The sequence below is a fragment of the Podarcis pityusensis genome (assembly GCF_964106645.2).
Source record: "Podarcis pityusensis genome assembly, chromosome: 9".
NCBI classification, from domain to species: Eukaryota; Metazoa; Chordata; class Lepidosauria; order Squamata; family Lacertidae; genus Podarcis; species Podarcis pityusensis.
Genome location: NC_138034.1, coordinates 52,345,978 through 52,354,127, shown reverse-complemented (window position 1 = coordinate 52,354,127; position 8,150 = coordinate 52,345,978). Strand labels below are relative to the sequence as shown.

At 38.3% G+C, this 8,150-nt stretch overlaps 1 long non-coding RNA gene across 4 annotated transcripts in view; it reads left to right on the top strand.

Annotated features, from left to right (window-relative positions):
- The first annotated feature begins 1,118 nt into the window (after positions 1–1,118).
- Positions 1,119–8,150, top strand: part of LOC308485081 — a 45,927-nt gene continuing 38,895 nt past the window's right edge. For 2 of the 4 annotated variants that reach the window (XR_013990325.1, XR_013990327.1), the window contains exon 1: positions 1,121–1,334. This is a non-coding gene — a long non-coding RNA (uncharacterized lncRNA). Of the gene's footprint in view, positions 1,335–8,150 lie in introns of all 4 variants that reach the window. The other 2 variants (XR_013990324.1, XR_013990326.1) reach the window with 2 other exon arrangements.

Sequence of the window (8,150 nt, the reverse complement as noted above, 5' to 3'; positions counted from 1 at the left end):
AATTAATTTGCTTTGCATCCCTAAAGACTGGATAACTTTTGGCAGCCAAGACTAAGATTATTTTGTGGCTGCAGTTTTCAGAGTTCCACTTTATTTCTTATATGTCTTTACATTTTGATTAGCAAACTTGCCATCTGTTATTCTTTGCAAAAGAATTCTTTTTGCTGCATGAATTTAATTTAGCCTAGGATAACATTGGACAATTCGCGTTTATTAAAAGATAATAGTTTAGAAAACAGATGTCTCCAAGGTATTTGCTCTAATAGCATAGCCAGAATGGTGCCATCATCATTTTCAAATAAAGCATTTAACATCTGTCCAGAAAGCCCTCATATTCAGTTCATTTTTACACAATAATTTATGCACTTTCCTAAGATTTAGTATGGCTGTATTTTTATAAACCTCTGAAAATCAATTAAATATATACTTTCAGAAGGTTTGACACAACATTTTATTTTTTTCTTTCTTTCTGTGAAAATAAATACCAGATATTTATATATTATTCAAAAAGAAAAGAACAATAGCTTAAAAGCAAGAAAAAGGTTCAATTTTCATTACCAAAATAAACCTCAAAATGAATGAATGATTAATGTTTACTTGAGAAAATATAATTGTAAAAACTTTCAAGGTACACAAAAATACTCTGAATCTGGTTAATGATAGTGCTGCAAATGTTCCTTAACAATTCTTCACATTTATTAAAAGTTAAGTGGAAAATACTATTACAGTATATTATTTTGCAGGTTTCTCCAGATTTATAAGAAAATGTTTTTGAGGGCTGTTGTTTTCTTAGTGTTTTTGTTTTTGTTTTGTGATCATGATAGCAAAGTTGCTGTGTTCAGTATTTTTTAAATACTTCTGATTTATAGTACTGTACAAAATGTTTTGCACATTTGTACATACCCATATATGAATATAAAGAATCAATATCATCTCTTCCTCCCAAGAGACTGCCAGGAATTTAATTGAGTTAAAATGAATGTTCTTATCACAAGCCACAAAAGATCTTCCCTTCCTACTTTTGTTCATGACAGAGTTCAGGACCACCTCCCCATGGGTAACTCTACCTCCCCCCACTTCAGATATTAACCTGGAGTCCTGGACATCATGCCTTCCAATCATTAAATGAGCTGAGCAATGTTTTATTACAGATCTCATGTGGCTGAGCTTAGCGGGGCTTTTAAGTGCTCCCGGGTATGCCGTGCTTACGCAAGTTATTTTCTGCTGTGGATTGTTGATGCTGCCACAGAATGACAGAGTGATGTGCCTTGAATTCCAATGAGAAGCAATGGTGTTTTGTTTTGGGGTCTCCCCCCTGCAACACCAAATAAAGAGTGAGTACTTTGAAAAGTCTTTGTTACTCAAGTTGTGCTGTGTGTTTCGGATTTTAGGAGGCCTCCAAATTGAAAAAGGCTTGAAGATGCTAGGCAATTTTGATTGTAAGCAATGTGTGAGGGAAGCAATTTTATGATGGCAAGGGCCAGTTCTTACAGAAATTTATTTTAAAGTGCAGGTTTCAAAAATCTAAAGCTGGAGCTGTACTGGACAGAGGAGGGGGATATATGTAAAAGTGAATTATAAGAAGCAAAACCTGGAGGAATAAATTATATCAAAGGTAGAGCTTCTTGGGCTTTCTTTGGATTATTGTTTTTTCCTGACTTTGTGCTGACAATTCAGATGGATTCATAAGCAACTAGGTGGCCTAGCAATTTGATGCATGTGTTTTCACACACTGCTTTAAGTGATTAAATCCTTTCCGTGTGTCCTAGCCATCTGCTGTTTTGGGGCTGATATACTTGGATGCACTGACTTCCCCTTTTCTAACAGTGATGCTCAGATCCTTACTACTTAGCGAGTGTGTATGAAGCAGATTTTAAAAGATCCAGCCCTGATTAGCGCAGTTAGCCCGTTAACGCTACATATTTACAGTGGATTATTGGAAGGGAAGTAGGGGTTAAGTCAGTAGGTCTCTCGCTTTCCCCAGGGGTTAACCTGGCAGGCTGTCTGGCACACACAGGAGGGCTGACAGGTAGCAGGATTTGTCTAAGCAGTGTGCATGAGAGCCAACAAGGAAAACTGAATGCTCTGGATTAGTTTTGGATTATGTTGTCAGAGTGAAGCCTGATGGACAAACTGCAGAGGAATAAAATGCAATCTGTTTGGGAAGAGAGACGGTGTGCATAGCGTTCATTTTTCAAAAATGGCAAGAGAAATCATTAATAATTTGTAAATCTGTGTCCATTAACTTTTCTCTTTGTTATCCCAAAGACAGCCTTTTGAACATGAGTCTGCCACTGTTCTATATCTCGTCTTCTTTAGTGACAGATGGCAAGAGAAAGATGGGTTTTTTAATACATAAATATGTTGGAAGCCTCCATTTGAACACCTGTAGTTTCCTTTGGGGGAAATGGCAACTCTTTCTTTATTTCAAGGGAAATGAGGCAACCTTTGATTTGTATATTTTGCATTCTTTTTAAAACTTATTTTTCAAAAGCATATGCTGTAATCCTTTTTTTGGATTTATTTTTTTTAAATAATGCAAAGGATAGCGATTAAAGCTAGCCTTGATTCATTCATTCACTAGTTGCTTCATTATGGGAAGTTAGATCACAAGAGTTCTGCATGATCTAATGTGAAATATGCACAGGACAAACTCAAGTTTGTTTTTGTGGAAGACTGGTGCCATTTTTCATTAAAATAGTGTTTACCTTCCAACAGTCAGGCGTTATTGCACTTTTCCTGGTAAAAATGTCCATCTTTGTCCTTTGAAGTGACAGAGGGAACCAGTGAAAAATAATCCCTTGCAAATATTTATAAACCTGTTATCGGTTTCTCATTGCCTGCAAGATTTTTAATGGGAATGCTATGTGCTTTCAGTTCAAGTCAGTCTTTACGTACTATTTCTGCCAAATAGCTTTAAATTCTGTATGAAATTTATTTTATGAATTTGAGCCGCTTTCATTCTGTTTTATTATTTTTTTGTAAACTGTTTTGAGGTTTGTTTGTTTTTATAAACAAAACTGGAGTGTGCATTTGGAAATAAATAAAGCATGACCTTACAAAAAGAAGACTATTTAAATCATATAAGAACCCCCAGCCATTTTAAAATGAAAATAATTAAGCAATATAAAATCATTCAAAGTCTAAAATAATAAGTGACCTTTTGATAAGAATGGATTAGCTCTTTTATGCTTAACATAGCAAATATGTTCAATGAATATATAATCTTTGAGTCAAAATCCTTGAACAATCATATGGGTATTTCCCTCTGTCAACTAACTTGAAATACTTAGCAAATTATATATAATGCATCAGAAACAACCTACAGACAGAAGAGTTGCAAAGACAATACCCACAAAAAACTCAAGGCACAACTAAATTAGGCAGAAGACTTTGATTTATGCTAATGTCCTTCTTGGGATAGGGGCAAGCTGAAGTCAATTCAGTTCACATTTAAAGGCAAATTTGCACTTTTCAAATCAATATGGAAACTGAAACATAACTCACACTTATCCAAATTTTCCAATGTAGTTCTCAAACCCAACAATGCTTATAAAAATACATAAATTAGGGGAAAGTGCACCTAAAAATGAATATATTAGTGAAAACAACACAGAAGGATACATTACATTAGGGCAAGTTGCTTTCGGAATTGTATACATTAGTCAAAACTGTATATAAAAATGTTCACTGAAGGAAATTGTACTAGAATACCAATACATTTTCATTAGGATTATATATATATATATATATATATATATATATATCCCCACATTCCACTGAAATTAATAGGATTTCTTTATAAATCATGCATATATAATTGTGATGCCAATTACTCTGGACCCAAAAACCTATAATCTATGAGCATTCAAAAACCTTTGCTTAAAAACCCAAGTTCGTTTGTTTGTTTTAAACAACACATTGTTTCACACAGGAGTATTAATTTCCCCTTGAGCATTTTTCTTTCCCCCCTGCAATTTATGTTAACATCTGATGCTTGTTTATGCAGAAGAGGTGATGTATTTGTAATGCAAATGAACATTCTGTCCAGTGTAAGTTTTACATTTGCATTTCAAAACTGACAGGCAAGTCCACATTGATATATTTGCTGCTGGATCTAACATTGGAAATGTCTGTTCTCCTATTCGCTTTACAGTTAACCAGAAGTAGTTTGAGGTTAAAAAAAAAATATCTGGAAGATCCAGAAATAATTTACTGCTGTTTCCTGAGGAAAAGAAAGAGACAGTGCAGATGGTTTGGAAGCATAACGTAACTATTTCTCGTCAGGTAGTGTGACTTTTCTTCATAGACAGCAAATTCCACTGCCCCTGACGCAAGGCAAGCAAATATGACAAAACCATGGTCTTTTTTCCTCAACTGGGAACACAGGAGAGAATAGTTTAACCCAAGTCCGGCCAGTATTTTTACACTGCTAATTCCTGGCTTTAGTAAATTCTTCACCAAGGCGAAAGAATCTCTGCTGGCCACGGGGAGCGGGGTGTAATTAGCAAAATACAGTTCCAGAGTTGGGAAGGGGAGGTTTCCAGAACTGCGCTGGATTATGAGGTAAGCAAGGCAGGAAAAGATGTATCTTTTGCAAGAAGGGTAGGGTGGGCAGAGCATGAGGCAGGCAGTTGGTTTTATGCTGCAGAGGGGGTTAGATGTGATGCTTGGGGTCTCTTGGAATTGGAGGCTGCAGCAATGGTAGGAACAGGACCCTCTTGAGATGTGACTGTTTTGCACATTCTCCATCCAGACTCGGGCTGTGTAGATGTGTAAAGAAACCATATATCATAAAGTCACCACAGACTCGGCTGTGCCTCATTGTCCCAAAAGGGAACTGTGCCTTGGTAAGCACGTCTGCAACCCCTGGAATCTTGCACAGCTCATGGAGAATGGGGTAGCTTGTTACAATATTTTCTCTCCCTGTGAAATAGATAAAAAAGGTAAAAGGTAAAGGACCCCTGGGCAGTTAAGTCCAGTCAAAGGCGTCTATGGGGTTGCGGCGCTCATCTCGCTTTCAGGCCAAGGGAGCCGGTGTCTATCCGCAGACAGCTTTCCAGGTCATGTGGCCAGCATGATGAAACCGCTTCTGGCACAACGGAACACCGTGAAAAGTGCCAGAGCACACAGAAATGCCATTTACCTTTCCACCACAGTGGTACCTATTTATCTATTTGTACTGGTGTGCTTTTGAACTGCTAGGAGCAAGAGGAGCTCACCCCGTCATGTGGATTCGAACCACTGACCTTCTGATCAGTAGTTTAGACCACAGCGCCACCTGCATCCCTATTGACGTTTAGCTGTTGACTGTGTGAAGATGTACCTCCTTTTGCCTGTCTTGGCTTTTCCAACACATTTATAAATTTTGATATATGTTTATATGTTTTAGTGTTGTATTTTGTTATGTCCTGCCTGTTTTATTGTTCTGCTTGAAATGAAAGGCAGTATACAAATGATTTTTAATAAATAAATGAACATACACATTCTTCTAGTGGGAGAAAGTGATTTTCACTTATTGATTAGACTTTGATGCCTAAACTTTGTTTTTGGGTTTCTCATATTAACATAATAACCAGCATGAGATAATCTTGCCATAATTGATTTATTTTCTTCTTGAGGACTTCTTTTGGCTTCAGAGGATGCCACTGCAAGACCAGGAATAATGATGAATACTTCAGAAAAAATAATGCTTTTAACGTGGATTTCTCCAGACACCATTTTCAACTTGCAGTAGTTTATGACAACTTTCAATATAAATCCAAATAAGGGGGGAAGTTAATAACTCAAACGGTACTTAAAGTAACTTCAGCACTGAAGACTGAGTAAATGCCAACCACTTAGTGGAAGAGGGAGGGGAATTTATTTAATACCCTGGCAGACCGTGGTATGAATGAAAAGATGAACTACAGCTTTTCATGCCTTGCTATCCAGTGGAATGAAATTATTTTAGTGAACTGTGTCAATTCCCTTAGCAGGCATAAGAGTCCTTTATTTAAGAACTTCTAAATGGCACATGAGGAAAAATAAGTACCATCGTACCTAGAAGATACAAAGCAATAAATCTGAAACTTTTTTTCCAATTCACACTTCAGAGATACAATTTCTCTCCTCTGCTCATGATCCTGAAGTTCATAAGAAAGAGCAATATGGTCATTAAGAATGGGATTATGGGCATTCTACATTTATGGAGCAGAATAAAGAGCAAAGAGTGGCAGTCTAAATAGATTCACTAGGTCAATCTTATGTCCAACTTTGTTCTATGGGTCTTATTCCTCATAATTGTTTATAGGATTGTAACCTATGGCTGTTGTCCAGCAACTTTGTACAATCAAGTGTACTCTAGTACTTTTCTATGATTAGGAGGAAACTCCACAAGTGCAAAAGGATTCTGTAGACAGGACAATGAACCATACTCATTGTGTATAATTATTTTTAAATATAATAAGAACACTCAACCTTGGAAAAGTGGGTTAATTGTCTGATGAATGATATTCATTTCAAACATCGGTTAGGTAAGATCTTCAGAAGCCCCTATAGACAACTCTCTTATAGGCTTCAGTTGCGGTATTTGCTGTCATTTATGTAAAGTGATGCATGGAGCACTGGTGTGTGGAGAAAATGAGTCTGGAGGCAAGATTCCACACACACACCCAGCCCAGCCCAAACACCAGCACCCTGTTCTTAAGGTGCAACGTTAGGTGGCATTTTGACAATGTGGGAGGAGGACAAAGGCATGAACAGGTGTAAAATATGAGGTGTATGGATGAGTGGCACAAATTGCACTCCCAATACCCATCAAGTGCCATTGTTTTGTACATAATGCTCCAGAATGAGGGAATTAAGCACTGCCCTTATTCTGATTTGCCTTCATAATTAGATGTTGAGTAATCCCGTGCCAAAATCTGTCCTCCAGTTTCCCAAAAAGTTTTTCTCCCCCACAAAAGATGCTTCTATCTTCTGCCACATTCACAGTGTGCTTTAAAATTACTTTAGAATTCCAGTGGATGTGGGGTTCATGACCTTACCATTGAGGTGTGTCTGCAGGTGGTATGGGTGTTATTATTATTATTATTTATTATTTATACCCCACCCTTCTATACCCCCATTTATATCCCCGCCACTCTGGGCAGCTTTCAACAAAATATTAAAATACAGTAATGCATCAAACATTAAAAGCTTCCCTAAACAGGGCTGCCTTCAGATGTCTTCTAAAAGTCTGGTAGTTGTTCTTCTCTTTGACATCTGGTGGGAGGGCATTCCACAGGCCAGGTGCCACTACCGAGAAGGCCCTCTGCCTGGTTCCCTGTAACTTGGCTTCTCGCAGTGAGGGAACCGCCTGAAGGCCCTTGGCACTGGACCTCAGTGTCCGGGTAGAACGGTGGGGGTGGAGACACTTTTTCTTTCCATTAACCATTTATCCAGCATTCTGCAGCCTCCATGGCTTCCCATACTTTCAGATCTGGAAAAGCACCATGGGAGGAGTTACATCATGATGTCTTCTCCTAGGCTTTAATGGAAATGTGAGCTGTCAGGGACCCTGGATGCCAAACACCTGAGATTATTGTGCTCACCAATTTTGTTCTTAAGGGAAGCCTGACTCCATGGAATAAAGACAAGAGATACAGCAAATGGCCACCGCTTCACCAATTTTAATGTGTTTGAAGCATGCTTAATCTTTCTAATGGCAGCTATATCTCAGTGCAACTTCCAAGGTGGCAGCTGGGCAGACAGAATCTCCTGTAACCCACTTTCTTAGGCTACATAATGTGACTCAAAGCTTCTTCAGATCCAGGCTTTGCCTGGTCCTTGCTTTTCCTGGCTCATATATTTTATGTATGTATGTATGTATCATGAGACTCATAACTACTGAACCTTACGATCAGTGAGGCCATCAATACCCAAGAAAGGGGCTATCAAACTTAGGCATCCTCAAGCTAGAAGACATGAAAGATTTGTTGAAGGAGAACTCGCTTCACCACTCTGGTGCATTAGGGTGCGAGTGGTGGACCAGGAGTAGAAGGTAGTATTGGCAGCAAGATTGAGAGCCAGTGTGGTGTAGTGGTTAAGAGTGGTAGATTTGTAATCTAGTGAACCAGGTTCGTGTCTCGGCTCCTCCACATGCAGCTGCTGGGTGACCTTGGGCTAGT